Source organism: Balaenoptera borealis (assembly GCF_965194805.1).
Source record: "Balaenoptera borealis genome assembly, chromosome: 12".
Taxonomy (NCBI): Eukaryota; Metazoa; Chordata; class Mammalia; order Artiodactyla; family Balaenopteridae; genus Balaenoptera; species Balaenoptera borealis.
In genome coordinates, this window is record NC_138869.1 from 50,131,969 (window position 1) to 50,147,001 (window position 15,033).

Below are 15,033 nucleotides of genomic sequence, written 5' to 3' on the forward strand. Positions count from 1 at the left end.
TTGGAAAGAGCAGAGAAGTCTCTTAGCCTCACAGCGCCTCTGCTTTCACACCTGTCTTCCTCTTGTTCACCTTCACACCGTCACATTCACCTTGCGCATTTCTTTGTACCTGCTCATCTCATTCCCACCCAGGTCCTTTGCACCTGCTATTCCTTCTGCCCGGAACGTGATTCTCCCAACCACCGCAGAGCTTGCTATTTCCTGTCATGGTCTCAGCTCAGACAAGCTCACCACTTTAAATAGGATTGTCTGACGACTGCCCCATCCCAGAAAATAGTTTTCATTTTCTTCACAATATAAGTCAATTTCAGAAAGTTCCTTGTTCATTTATTCATTCATTTGTCTACCTCCCATATCAGAGTGTAAGCACCAGGCATGCAGAAAACTGGCCTGTCTTGTCCTCTGCTTTAGCCTCAGAACTTAGAACAGAACCTGGGGCACAGTAGGTGCTCAGTGAACCTTTGATGAATGAATGAATGAATGAATGATTGAACAAAAACCTACTCTTCCCAACAGAAGTGTCATCGGATGAGCAATAAGTGAATGTGCTGATGAGCATGTCCTGCAGCTGGGAATAGTCATGCCTGTCCCAGTTCGTGCCCACCGTACACCCACTTACCGTCCTTCTGCAGGCTCTTGGTGCCTCCTCGGGGGAAGGGAAGAGCAGCCACTGCGACAGGCTCAACGTTTATTGCAGGAAAGTCGCTCTATCTACACTCCGCTCCCTGGAGTTTTCAGATGTCACTTCCTTGATAACCCGTTTGCCTTCACCCAAGAACTTCCAAACCATAAGTCCTTCTTCGTGACCTGCTCTTCTAGAATCTTTTCTATGACATCAGTTGCTATGCACCAGGGTATTCTGAAACAGGGAGGGGTTGGCCACCAGCACATTTGTATTAGTTTTCTATTGCTGCTATAACAAGTCACCTCCAACTTAGCAGCTAAAACAACACAAATGTATGAACTTAAAGTTCTATAGGTCAGAAGTCTAACAGGGCTCACCAGGTTAAAAGCAAGGTGTTGGCAGGGCCATGCTCCTTTCTGGGGGCCCTAAAGGAGGATCCACTCCCTTGCTCATTTGGGCTGTTGGCAGAATACAGTCCTTGTAGCTGTAGCACCGAGATCTCTGTTTCCTTGCCAGCTGTCAGCTGAGGGTCATTCCCAGCTGCCAGGGGCCATCTGCATTCCTGGGCTCTACCTCCTTCCTCTATCTTCAAAGACAGCAAGGGTGGGTGAAAACTCTCTTTCATGCTGAATCTCATCTGCCTCTCCTTCCATTGTTGTATCTCATGGACTCACCTTCTGCCTCCCCTCCTGCTTTTAAAGACACGTGTGATTACACTGGCTCACCCAGACTCTCCTGAGGGTATGTTCATTTCTACTATGGGGCACCCACATGCTGCTTCTGGGAGCTTTTCCAGGGGAGCGGCCCTGGCTGGGTCCTGGGATCCCCAGTAGCTCTGATGCTATAATCCCTCTCCCAGGAATAATGCATCAGCACCCATTCCTCACTGACCATGACCTAACTGAATTCGCATGAGGGGAGAAAGCTGTGGCCTTGGGAGTCAATATTATAAGTGCTTATTGTCATCTGGACATTCTCTGGGTTCCGGGAGTGGGAGGGCATGTGCTTGCTCTGAGGAAGGCGCACTGTGGGACCTCCTGCAGCCCTAGAACCTGATGTAGTTTCCTTCCCTCCCTGGCCTGTATTAATTACAAAGAGGGGAATGTGCTTTGCGTGGAGAAATCTGGACGGCACCACTCTAACCAAGGTGTCAGGCTTGGCACTGACAGTAGTGGGATGGCCTGACATTACGTGTCACTCGTGCCCTACGGGGGAAGTTACACAACATCACACTGGCCCCTCACCTTCTGTTCCCCAGGCCTGGTGACCCAGGAAAAGGCATCAATCATTAAGCTCCATGGTCCTGAGTCTTCCAGCAAAGCTGCTAGGATCCCTCTTCCCACAAGTGGAGAACACCTGCGTATACAAGAAGGCCACCTTTAGCTCCAGAATGCAGAGATGTGTGCATAAGGGGGCCCCTGCCAACTGTTCCATCACAGCTTTGGTTTTTGTAAAGATCATTTGTCAACTATAATCTAACTGTAAGATAAATTTGGCTGCTTCAAGTCCCAAGTCCACTACAGGAGCCAGGATCCCTGAACTGGAGCCAGGATCAGCCACTTCTAAGTCGGGGATAGGGAGCCAGCCCTGAATCCCTGAGTTTCACCTGCTCTCGCAGGGCTGAGCCCTCTCGGTTTGCCCCAGCCCTGGGCCCTAGCCGGACTTCTCCTGAGCCTTCCCCAACAGATGGATCTCCATCTGCTCCTCAGACATCGCCCGATAACACAATCTATAATTACATTTGTATGTGTGTCAATATCTGCATCTATATCTGTACAGCGTCTGCAAAAAAAAAAAAAAAAATGCCTGGAGACAAGAAAAGATGCTGGCCAGCCAATCCTACAGACACTCAAAAACATTCAAGGTAGAAGTTCCCTTTGAAATGATCTAGTTTACCTGTTCTCAAAAGTGTTTCTTGCCAGTGAAGCCAGTCTCATGCAGAAACCCTCGATGCCAGCTCCCCTTCTTTGCTGCCTTTGCAAGTGGCCCATAGGGATGATATCAGGGCTTGAGGAAGATGCACCCAGTTCATCATGTTATTCATACCTGAGGAAGGCAGAAACAGGACCAGGTCCGGAACTCAGGGCTTCTGAGCCCGAAGAAAAAGGTCTGAGAATACATTTTTGGTCGTCCAGCCAAAACCATTCCTCCCTAAAAGAACCTCAGTAGTGGGCAGAGAGCCCTGAATTGGGCAGGACCCCTGTCTCTGGCCTAGGGATGGGTGTATGACCTAGTTCTGGCCCGTAGGATGTAAGGGGAAATGCACTGAGGAGAGGGCTCCTGGGAATGATTTCCCTTTGGTAACAGAGACAAGGAAGGAGAGAGTCCCATTCAAGGCCACCCTGCTTCCTCTTTGAACTGAGCCGCACAAGGCATGATGCTGCCATTATTTGACATGAGGGGACCTAGAAAATGACACTGATACCCAATCAGAGCCGGACACCCCGATCCCTGAATCACTATCAGCAGGCGCCCATCTCCAGACTTCTTCTTACGCAAGAAAAACAAAGCTCTGTGGCGTGAGCCCCCTTTTGTCACGCATTGTACCTGCTGCTGAAAGCATCTCTGACAGATTAAAGGGATTTGTGTAAATCTGCCACACGTTTATTTTCAAATCCAAGCATTTTTAGCTGTGGTGTTGCTTCCCTAGTTTAAAAAGATATTTTTAAACTTCATCTGAAATGGCATCAGAAAGAAAAGAGCCCAACTTTTGTGTACTCACTGAGTGGTTGTCTGAGGCAAAGTGTCTTCACCGAAAGGGGGAGAGGAGAGGAGGTGTTTTCTTTTATGAAGATTTTTCCTGTTGCCCGAGTAGAACGAAACCTCCCTCGGCTGCAGAGATGGAAGGAAAAAGACTTCAGGCTGAGCTGAGACAGACTCTGAGCAGGAAGCAAGCGGGGGACACATCATGACCATAAGTGCCGGCATCGCAGGAGGCAGGCACCGATCCCGACTCGGGAGCTAGTGGGCCCCCATCACAAAGGGGCTGAGAAACCACCTCACGCCAAACGGCCACCATCACAAAGCGGCTGAGAAACCACCTCACACCAAAGGGCCCTCATCACAAAGGGGATGAGAAACCACCTCACACCAAAGGGCCCACATAACAAAGGGGATGACAAACCACTTCACACCAAAGGGCCACCATCACCAAGGTGATGAGAAACCGCCTCACACTAAAGGGCCCACATCACAAATGGGATGACAAACCGCCTCAAAACAAAGGGCCCTCATCACAAAGGGAATGAGAAACCACCTCACATCAAACGGCCACCATCACAAAGCAGCTGAGAAACCACCTCACACCAAACGGCCACCATCACAAAGGGGCTGAGAAACCACCTCACACCACAGGGCCCACATCACCAAGGTGATGAGAAACCACCTCACACTAAAGGGCCCACATAACCAAGGTGATGAGAAACCACCTCACACCAAGGAGCACACATCACAAAGGGAATGAGAAACCACCTCACACCAAAGGGTCCACATCACAAAGGGGATGACAAACCACCTCACACCAAAGAGCTCACATCTCAAATTGGATGACAAACCACCTCACACCAAACAGCCCACATCACAAAGGAGATGAGAAACCACCTCACACCAAAGAGCCCACATCATCAAGGTGATGAGAAACCACCTCACACCAAAGGGCCCACCTCACAAAGCGTATGAGAAACCACCTCACACAAAAGGGCCCACATCACAAAGGGGCTGAGAAACCACCTCACACCAAAAGTCCTTCATCACAAAGGGGACGAGAAACCACCTCACACCACAGGGCCCACATTACAAAGGGGATGAGAAACCACCTCACACAAAAGGGCCCACATCACAAAGGGGATAAGAAACCACCTCACACCACAGGGCCCACATCATAAAAGGGATGACAAACCACCTCACACCAAAGGGCCCACACCACAAAGGGGATGAGAAACCACCTCACACCAAAGAGCCCACATCACCAAGGTGATGAGAAACCACCTCACACCAAAGTGCCCACATCACAAAGGCTATGACACACCACCTCACACCAATGGGCCCACATCACAAAGGGGATGATAAACCACCTCACACCAGAGACCACATCACCAAGATGATGAGAAACCGCCACACACTAAAGCACCCACATCACAAAGGGGATGAGAAACCACCTCACACCAAAGGGCCCTCATCACAAAGGGGATGAGAAACCACCTCACACCAAGAGGCCCACATCACCAAAGGGATGACAAACCACTTCACACCACAGAGCCCACATCACCAAGATGATGAGAAACCGCCACACACTAAAGCACCCACATCACAAAGGGGATGAGAAACCACCTCACACCAAAGGGCCCTCATCACAAAGGGAATGAGAAACAACCTCACACCACAGAGCCCACATCACAATGGGGATGACAAACCAACTCACATCAAAGGGTCCACATCACAAAAGGGATGATAAAACACCACACACCAACGTACGCAAATCACAAAGAGGTGAGAAACCACCTCACACCAAAGGGTCCACATCACAAAGGGAATGACAAACCACCTCACACCAAAGGGCCCACATCACAAAGGGGATGACAAATCACCTCACACCAAAGGGCCCACATCACAAAGGGGATGACAAACCACCTCACACCAAAGGTCCCGCCTCACAAAGGGCATGAAAAAACACCTGACATGAAAGGGCCCACATCACAAAGGGGATGAGAAACCACCTCACACCAAGTGGCTCACATCACAAATGGAATGAGGAACCACCTCACACTGAAGGGCCCACATCACAAAGGGGATGAGAAACCACCTCACCCAAAGAGCCCACATCACAATGGGGATGACAAAAAAGCTCACATCAAAGGGGGCACATCACAAAAGGGATGACAAAACACCCCACACCAAAGGGCCCAAATCACAAAGGGGATGAGAAACCACCTCACACCACATGGCCCACATCACCCAGGTGATGAGAAACCACCTCACACCAAACGGCCCACATCACAAAGGGCATGAGAAGCCACCTCACACAACAGGGCCGACATCACCAAGGTGATGAGAAACCACCTCACACCAAAGGGCCCTCATCACAAAGGGAATGAGAAACCACTTCACACCACAGAGCCCACATCACAATGGGGATGACAAACCACCTCAAACCACAGGGCCCACATCACAAAAGGGATGAGAAACCTCCTCACAACAATGAGCCCACATCACCAAGGTGATGAGAAACCACCTCACACCAAAGTGCCCCCATCACAAAGGGTATGACACACCACCTCACACCAATGGACCCACATCACAAAGGGGATGAAAAACCACCTCACACCAAGTGGCCCACATAACCAAGGGGATGACAAAACACCTCACTACAAAGGGCCCACATCACCAAGGGGATCACAAACCACTTCACACCACAGAGCCCACATCACCAAGGTGATGAGAAACCGCCTCACACTAAAGCACCCACATCACAAAGGGGATGAGAAACCACCTCACACCACAGAGCCCACATCACAATGGGGATGACAAACCACCTCACATCAAAGGGTCCACATCACAAAAGGGATGACAAAACACCACACAACAACGTATGCAAATCACAAAGAGGTAAGAAACCACCTCACACCAAAGGGCCCACATCACAAAGGGAATGACAAACCACCTCACACCAAAGGTCCCACATCACAAAGGAGTTGAGGAACCACCTTACACCAAAGGGCCCACATCACAAAGGGGATGAGAAACCACCTCACACCAAAGAGCTCTCATCACAAAGTGGATGACACACCACCCCACATCAAACTGTCCACATCAGAAAGGGGATAAGAAACCACCTCACACCAAGGGGCCCACATCACCAAGATGATGAGAAACCACCTCACACTAAAGCACCGACATCACAAACGGGATGAGAAACCAACTCACACCAAAGGGCCCTCATCACAAAGGGAATGAGAAACAACCTCACACCACTGAGCCCACATCACAATGGGGATGACAAACCACCTCACATCAAAGGGTCCACATCACAAAAGGGATGACAAAACACCACACACCAACGTACGCAAATCACAAAGAGGTGAGAAACCACCTCACACCAAAGGGTCCACATCACAAAGGGGTTGAGGAACCACCTTACACCAAAGGGCCCACATCACAAAGGGAATGAGAAACCTCCTCACACCAAGGGGCTCACATCACTAATGGGATGAGGAACCACCTCACACCATATGGCCCACATCAGCAAGGTGATGAGAAACCACCTCACACCAAATGGCCCACATCACAAAGGGCATGAGAAGCCACCTCACACAACAGGGCCGACATCACCAAGGTGATGAGAAACCACCTCACACCAAAGAGCCCTCATCACAAAGGGAATGAGAAACCACCTTACACCACAGGGCCCACATCACAAAAGGGATGAGAAACCTCCTCACAACAAAGAGCCCACATCACCAAGGTGATGAGAAACCACCTCACACCAAAGTGCCCCCATCACAAAGGGTATGACACACCACCTCACACCAATGGACCCACATCACAAAGGGGATGATAAACCACCTCACACCACAGACCACATCACCAAGGTGATGAGAAATCACCTCGCACCAAAGGGCCCCGATCACAAAGGGGATGAAAAACCACCTCACACCAAGGGGCCCACATAACAAAGGGGATGACAAAACACCTCACACTGAAGGGCCCACATCACAAAGGGGATGAGAAATCGCCTCACACCAAAGAGCCCTCATCACAAAGTGGATGACACTCCACCCCACATCAAACTGTCCACATCAGAAAGGGTATGAGAAACCACCTCACACCACAGGTCCCCAGTGAGAAAGGGGATGAGAAACCACCTCACACCAAGGGGCCCACATCACCAAGGGGATGACAAACCACTTCACACCACAGAGCCCACATCACCAAGATGATGAGAAACCACCTCACACTAAAGCACCGACATCACAAACGGAATGAGAAACCACCTCACATCACAGAGCCCACATCACACTGGGGATGACAAACCACCTCAAACCAAAGGGCCTACATCACAAAGGGGTTGAGGAACCACCTTACATCAAAGGGCCCACATCACAAAGGGGATGAGAAAGCACCTCACACCAAGGGGCTCACATCACTAATGGGATGAGGAACCACCTCACACCACATGGCCCACATCAGCAAGGTGAAGAGAAACCACCTCACACCAAACGGCCCACATCACAAAGGGCATGAGAAGCCACCTCACACAACAGGGCCGACATCACAAAGGGGATGAGAAACCACCTCACACCAATGGGCCACTGTCACAAAGGGGATGAGAAACCACCTCACACCAAAAGGCCAACATCACCAAGGTGATGAGAAAACACCTCGCACCAAAGGGCCATCATCATAAAGGGGATGAGAAACCACCTCACACCAAAGGGCCCTCATCACAAAGGGGATGAGAAACCACCTCACACCACAGAGCCCACATCACAATCCGGAAGACAAACCACCTCACATCAAAGGGTCCACATCACAAAAGGGATGACAAAACACCACACACCAACGTACGCAAATCAAAAAGAGGTGAGAAACCACCTCACACCAAAGGGCCCACATCACAAAGGGGTTGAGGAACCACCTTACACCAAAGGGCCCACATCACAAAGGGCATGAGAAGCCAGCTCACACAACAGGGCCGACATGACAAAGGGGATGAGAAACCACCTCACACCAATGGGCCACTGTCACAAAGGGGATGAGAAACCACCTCACACCAAAGGGCCAACATCACCAAGGTGATGAGAAAACACCTCGCACCAAAGGGCCCACATCCTCAAGGGGAGGACAAACCACTTCACACCACAGAGCCCACATCACCAAGGTGATGAGAAATCGCCTCACACTAAAGCACCCAAATCACAAAGGGGATGAGAAACCACCTCACACCAAAGGGCCCTCATCACAAAGGGAATGAGAAACCACCTCACACCACAGAGCCCACATCACAATCCGGATGACAAACCACCTCATATCAAAGGGTCCACATCACAAAAGGGATGACAAAACACCACACACCAACGTACGCAAATCACAAAGAGGTGAGAAACCACCTCACACCAAAGGGCCCACATCACAAAGGGGTTGAGGAACCACCTCACACCAAGGGGCTCACATCACTAATGGGATGAGGAACCACCTCACACTAAGGGGCCCACATCACAAAGGGGATGAGAAACCACCTCACACCAAAGGGCCCTCATCACCAAGGTGATGAGAAACCACCTCACACAAAAGGGCCCATATCACAAAGGGAATGAGAAACCACCTCACACCACAGAGCCCGCATCACAATGGGTATGACAAACCACCTCACATTAAAGGGTCCACATCACAAAGGGTATGACACACCACCTCACACCAATGGGCCCACATCACAAAGGGGATGAGAAACCACCTCACACCAAAGAGCCCAAATCACAAAGGGAATGACAAACCACCTCACACCAAAGGTCTCACATCACAAAGGGGTTGAGGAACCACCTTACACCAAAGGGCCCACATCACAAAGGAGACGAGAAACCACCTCACACCAAGGGGCTCACATCACTAATGGGATGAGGAACCACCTCACACTAAGGGGCCCACATCACAAAGGAAAGGAGACAAGAAACCACCTCACACCAAGGGGCTCACATCACTAATGGGATGAGGAACCACCTCACACTAAGGGGCCCACATCACAAAGGGGATGAGAAACCACCTCACACCAAAGGGCCCTCATCACCAAGGTGATGAGAAACCACCTCACACAAAAGGGCCCACATCACAAAGGGAATGAGAAACCACCTCACACCACAGAGCCCACATCACAATGGGTATGACAAACCACCTCACATTAAAGGGTCCACATCACAAAGGGTATGACACACCACCTCACACCAATGGGCCCACATCACAAAGGGGATGAGAAACCACCTCACACCAAAGAGCCCAAATCACCAAGGTGATGAGAAACCGCCTCACACTAAAGCACCCACATCACAAAGGGGATGAGAAACCACCTCACATCAAAGGGTCCACATCACAAAAGGGATGACAAAACACCACACACCAACGTACGCAAATCACAAAGAGGTGAGAAACCACCTCACACCAAAGGGCCCACATCACAAAGGGAATGAGAAACCACCTCACACCAGAGAGCCCACATCACAATGGGTATGACACACCACCTCACATCAAAGGGTCCCACATCACAAAGGGGATGAGAAACCACTTCACACCAGAGACCACATCACCAGGTTGATGAGAAACCGCCTCACACTAAAGCACCCACATCACAAAGGGGATGAGAAACCACCTCACACAACAGGGCCCACATCACAAAGGGGATAAGAAACCACCTCACACCACAGGGCCCACATCATAAAAGGGATGACAAACCACCTCACACCAAAGGGCCCTCATCACCAAGGTGATGAGAAACCACCTCACACCAAAGTGCCCACATCACAAAGGGTATGACACACCACCTCACATCATGGGCCCGCATCACAAAGGGGATGATAAACCACTTCACACCAGAGACCACATCACCAAGTTGATGAGAAACCGCCTCACACTAAAGCACCCACATCACAAAGGGGATGAGAAACCACCTCACACCAAAGGGCCCTCATCACAAAGGGAATGAGAAAACACCTCACACCACAGGGCCCACCTCACAAAGGGGATGACAAAACACCTCACTACAAAAGGTCCACATCACAATGGGGATAAGAAACCACCTCACACCACATGTGCCACATCACCAAGGTGATGAGAAACCACCTCACACCAAACAGCCCACATCACAAAGGGCATGAGAAACCACCTCACACAACAGGGCCCACATCACAAAGGGGACAAGAAACCACCTCACACCACAGGGCCCACATCATAAAAGGGATGACAAACCACCTCACACCAAGGAGCCCACATCACCAAGGTGATGAGAAACCACCTCACACCAAAGCTCCCACATAATAAAGGGGATGAGAAAACACCTCATACCACAGGGCCCACATCAAAAAGGAGATGAGGAACCACCTCACACCAAAGAGAGCCCATCACAAAGGGAATGAGAAACCACCTCACACCACAGGGCCCACATCACAAAGGGGATGACAAAACACCTCACTACAAAACGCCCACATCACAATGGGGATGAGAAACCACCTCACACCAAACGGCCCACATCACAAAGGGTATGACACACCACCTCACACCAGAGACCACATCACCAAGGTGATGAGAAATCACCTCGCACCAAAGGGCCCCCATCACAAAGGGGATGACAAACCACCTCACACCAAGGGGCCCACATAACCAAGGGGATGAGAAACCATCTGATATCAAAGAGCCCACATCACCAAGGGGATCACAAACCACTTCACACCACAGAGCCCACATCACCAAGGTGATGAGAAACCGCCTCACACTAAAGCACCCACATCACAAAGGGGTTGACAAACCACCTCACACCAAAGAGCCCACATCACCAAGGTGATGAGAAACCACCTCACACCAAAGGACCCACATCACAATGGGGATGAGAAGCCACCTCACATCAAAGGGCCCATATCACAAAGGGGATGAGAAACCACCTCACACCAAAGGCCCACATCAGAAAGGGGATGAGAAACCACCTCACTCCAAAGGGCCCACCTCACAAAGGGAATGAGAAACCACCTCACACCAAAGGGCCCACATCACAAAGGGAACGAGAAACCACCTCACACCAAAGGGCCCACATCAGAAAGGGGATGAGAAACCACCTCACACCAAAGGGCCCACATCAGAAAGGGGATGAGAAACCACCTCACACCAAAGGGCCCACATCACAAAGGGAACGAGAAACCACCTCACATCAAAGGGCCCACATCAGAAAGAGGATGAGAAACCACCTCACTCCAAAGAGCCCTCCATGGAGAAGGCAGGCAGAAAGGCTTGGAGCCATCTGGGTTGTTTATGGAAGGACGTCACCCAGACACATGTGCTCAGGGTGGGGTGACCAAGTGTCCCCATCTTTCTGGGACTGAAGGTTTTCCAGGGTTGTGGGACTTTTAGAGTTAAAACTGGGAAAGTCCTAGATGTGGAGCTTCTAAAAATGTAGTTCCCTGCATACATGAGATTCACAAGCGATGGAGTCCCGACCTCTTCATCCCTCCAGCCGCCACCATGGGGAGAAACAAGCCGTATAGCCAGCCTGGCGTATGGTTTGGGGGATTCAGGCTGAGTTGTCTTCGGTCACTCCATAGGGTCAGAGTGAACAGGCCAACACTGGTGAACCCACTACCTCCCCCATCAAGCCCTCTTGCAGCAAAGGAAAACTCATTTGAGGCCATGAATATAAAAAAATCACATTCACACACATTCCATACTCATACTTGCACCTTTCTGCGTTGAAGGAAATTGAGTTCCATTTGAAGAGTTGTTGTGAGCACAGAAAAGATGAGTTACAATCTAGAAGTCTGTGCCCAGTGCCAAAGCACACGGGCCCACGGGAAGTACTATGGTGTGGAGACTGCCAGAACCTGTCCTGGGGCCCAGGCTCTGGGGGCATGGCTTACACTGATCATGCCATTTTATGCTCCTGACAGCACTGAGAAGGGGCTCCATTTCACAGAGGAGGACCCAACTCTTTCAGGATCAGGGTAACCTGCCCAAGGTCACATCAATAGTGAGTGGTAGACCCCAAGGTCACACCAACAGTGAGTGGTGGACCCCAAGGTCACACCAATAGTGAGTGGTGGACCCCAAGATCACACCAACAGTGAGTGGTGGACCCCAAGGTCATACCAACAGTGAGTGGTGGACCCCAAGGTCACACCAATAGTGAGTGGTGGACCCCAGGTCTGTCTGACTCCAGAGGCCATCCTCTTAAACCCACGCTCTGCTGCTTTTGTGCTCCAGGGACAAAAGACCTGGGTGGGTCCTGATACTGCTGCTTAATAGCTGTGTGACCTAGGACAAGATACTTCATTCTCCAAACCTCAGTTTCTCTGCCTGCAAGATGGGGATAGAAGTAGTGCTGACTTCATCAGGTTATGTGGAAAGTTCTAATCCATAATAAGCTCTCCATGAATGCCAAGGGCAAAGGAGAAGGTAATCCAGGAGTGCAGCGCAGAGGTGGTATGAGCGAGCCAGACTGGCAGTGAGGGGAGCTAACAGGCAGAGGCTGAAGGCTGGGGCGTCAGCCCGATGGATCTCAACCCTGGCTGTGTGTCAGGATCATCTGGGGAGTCACACCTCAAACCAGGTAATTATGAACATCTGAAAGTAGGACCCAAGCATCGGTATTTCTGCAAATCCCCAGGTGACTCCAGTGTGCAGCCAGAGTTGAAAGCCATTGGCCTAGCCCTTTGCTCTTAGACGTGAGGACCTTCGAGAAGCATGGGTGTCACTGGGAGCGTGTCGGAAATGCAGAATCTCGGACCCACCTCAGATCTGCTGAATCGGAATCTGCATTTGAGCAAGATCCCTGGGTGATTCGTGTGCACATTACTTTTTAAAATTTTGATTAATTAATGTTTTTGGCCACACCACACAGCATATGGGATCTTAGTTCCCCGACCAGGGGTTGCACCTGTGCCCCCTGCAGTGGAAGCACGGAATCCTGACCACTGGACCGCCAGGGAAGTCCCTTGTGTGTACATTAAATTCTAAGCATCCCTGGGCTAGCCTGTGGGTCACAGATGGGGAAAATCAGCAAAATGCCAGGCTTTGAACCCCATTAAAAGCCAAAGTGCAAGTGAGGGGGGAAATGAGGGGCGGCTATTTACAGCAATCATTCACGGATAAGCTCATCTCCTGGCAAATGCAAAGGGCAAGGGTGGGGTAGGTCTCTATATGTTTAAACTTCAATGAATCCACGATCGCGGACACTCAGGAAGTCGGGGATTCTACCAGCCGCCCAGTGTTTGCTCATCCACCACTGTATCAGCCAGAAGACTAACATTATCTGGTGTCAACAATGCACGTGGCCTGGTATTAGCAGGAAGATATCAGCCTGCATGAAGCCTTGGAATCATGATAGGGAAATAATTCCCAAAGGGCCTTTTCCTCACCTAGAATGAGCAGCTCTTCATCGTTGGGCAAACAGGGGCTGCTGAGGCAGGGTCTGAGGAGAGTAGGTGGTGGCTGGGGTCCCAGCAGGGCTATGAGCTCAACCTCTGCTACTCTTCGTTGCAGCGCTCAGGCTTCTCATTGCGGTGGCTTTTCTTGTTGCAGAGCACGGGCTCCAGGCGCAGGGTTTTCAGTAGTTGTGGCTCATGGGCTCTAGAGCGCAGATTCAGTAGTTGTGGCACATGGGCTTAGCTGCTCCACGGCATATGGGATCTCCCCCGACCAGGGCTCGAACCCGCGTCCCCTGCACTGGCAGGCGGACTCTTAAGCACTGTGCCACCAGGAAAGTCCTATAAACTAAATTTTAATCAGTATTTACTATCTCTGGTAATCCCGATGGGTTCAACATCATTTGATAAAAGGCAGCTGGAAAGCAGATTCTACATCTTATACCGAAAGCATTCAAGAAGACAGTATAAACACGAAGACTCAGTTTTAAAAAGCAGTTCAGTCTGGTTCAATATTCACCGTTATCTTAGCAGAGGCAATTCTTTGGGTTGGCCTTTGATAATCTAATCAAAGCTATGGACCCTCTCTCTAAAAAATGGACATAGGGCTTCCCTGGTGGTGCAGTGGTTAAGAATCACTAAGCCCGTGAGCCACAATTACTGAGCCTGCGCTCCAGAGCCTGCAAGCCACAACTCCTGAAGCCCGGGCGCCTAGAGCCCGTGCTCCGAAACAAGAGAAGCCACCGCAACGAGAAGCCTGCGCACCGCAATGAAGAGTAGCCCCCGTTCGCCACAACTAGAGAAAGCCTGCGCACAGCAACAAACACCCAATGCAGACAAAAATAAATAAAAATAAATACATTAAAAAAAAAAATGGACATAAACACAAACTACCTACAGAAAGTACTGGCAACTTCAGAGAAGCCACAGACCCCTGAATCACTTCCTTGAATCCATCTTAGAGTGTCCTGGAGCAGACCAAAATGGAATTGTGCTGGTTTGCTTCCCACCATTCATTAGCACTTCTGATAATGCCACATTTATTTCTTTCGGGGTCCACCTACGTCCAGTTCCTGGACTCAAGGTTGGGGCATGTGACCTGGGGCTGAGCCACGCATTACATCCCATACTCCTGGCTACAGTGACTGGCCAAGGGATAGACACATGGACCCATAGATAGGATCCATAGACTTATTGGATAGACCAATAAGTCTCAGAGAAAATTAAAGGAAGGCCCTTTACTCTTTCCTATTGATGTGGAACAGGAAGGCTGTAGCCGCAGCAGCGAGGAGCTGGCAG

At 50.4% G+C, this 15,033-nt stretch overlaps 1 protein-coding gene across 2 annotated transcripts in view; it reads right to left on the reverse strand.

Moving 5' to 3' along the window:
- LYZL4 (lysozyme like 4) overlaps positions 1 to 15,033 on the reverse strand; it is a 51,101-nt gene that overhangs the window by 14,133 nt on the left and 21,935 nt on the right. The window contains exons 7-10 of one of the 2 annotated variants that reach the window (XM_082348798.1): positions 3,348 to 3,457; positions 2,522 to 2,671; positions 1,870 to 1,981; positions 620 to 859 (exon numbers count right to left, since the gene is read on the reverse strand). The gene's annotated coding sequence lies outside the window, so the exon portion shown is untranslated. Of the gene's footprint in view, positions 1 to 619; positions 860 to 1,002; positions 1,317 to 1,869; positions 1,982 to 2,521; positions 2,672 to 3,347; positions 3,458 to 15,033 lie in introns of those variants that run through there. The other variant, XM_082348799.1, reaches the window with a different exon arrangement.